Below are 1,258 nucleotides of genomic sequence, written 5' to 3' on the forward strand. Positions count from 1 at the left end.
TCTATATTTAGAGCGCAAAAAAGAATTTGTGATTTCAATAATATAACCGCGCGAATTTTCGATAAAATTATATCTGTTCTTCATGAATAATTCAGATATGGAAAGTTTAGTGACAATTGTACATCTCAAAGGCCATTAGCACGTAAAAAACGTAGAGACCTTCGCAGGAAGCAAATTCGAATCGATCAATCATAGTCGAAAATTTCAAACTCTTCCAAGATTCTAATTTCTAAATTCAAAGAATCTAAATAATATTTGATTGGCCGATTCTATCGCTTCCCTGTCTTTTCTGTGCCACTGGCTCAACTTTTTCGCGATCCGTCAGCGTGAAACATGACGCCGGTCGGTTACATCGGCAGCTTAAGAAATTACACGTTTCGGTGTCTGCACGTTTGTCTGGCTTTCTGGTATTCGCAACGTGTCGCAGGATATTCTTATACAGACGTGATAGCGGAAACGTTAGTCGCGTTAAGCCATAATCACACTAATGATTGGATTGCGATTACTTTTCAATCCAATCAGAGCAAAGCAATCATCGATTGTTTCACTCTAGCGATTGGTCGATAAGTAATCGCCAGCCGCCAATCATAAAGTAGTCATCGATTTATTTTGATTGGTCGAAAAGTGATCGCCAGTCACAATCGGCAATCTCTAGTCTGATACGGACTTTAGCCTCGCAAAAGTGGCGTTGGAACGTATGGAGTCTCCCTTTCTCCCGCATTCCCACGCGTACATCTTTCTTTTTCTCCACACGCAGCATATTCAGCCGCACGAATTCGCGACTCGTGCGATGCGACGAAGCACACACACACACACACACACACACACGCGCGCGCGCGCGCGCGCGCGCGTGCGCATACATTATACATACACGCATACACGCGTACGAGTCAACGGATTCGGAAATATAAGATAACGAAAGGGAAAAGAAAAAGAAAAATTAATTAATCGCTACAGATCACACTTTTTGTAGTTCATCGTTCATCAAACATTCGAATTAGAACGAACACCGCATTCTCGGCGCACGCTTAGCTCTCTGAAACTCCGGAATAGCTACGTTCGCTCGTAAACAATTCGCATATTTCGAGATTAAATCTTATACAATTCGACTCCAGAAATCAGGTGGCTTTATTTGTGCCCGCTCCAAGGTGCGCCAGAAAATGCAGGCTGATTGACGCGCTATACCATACTGTTGTTGAAGGATTCACCCGTCGAAGGACCACAAAAAAAAAAAAAAAAAAAAAAAAAAAAAAAAAAA

This window comes from Atta colombica, unplaced genomic scaffold, assembly GCF_001594045.1.
Source record: "Atta colombica isolate Treedump-2 unplaced genomic scaffold, Acol1.0 scaffold10, whole genome shotgun sequence".
Classification (NCBI taxonomy): Eukaryota; Metazoa; Arthropoda; class Insecta; order Hymenoptera; family Formicidae; genus Atta; species Atta colombica.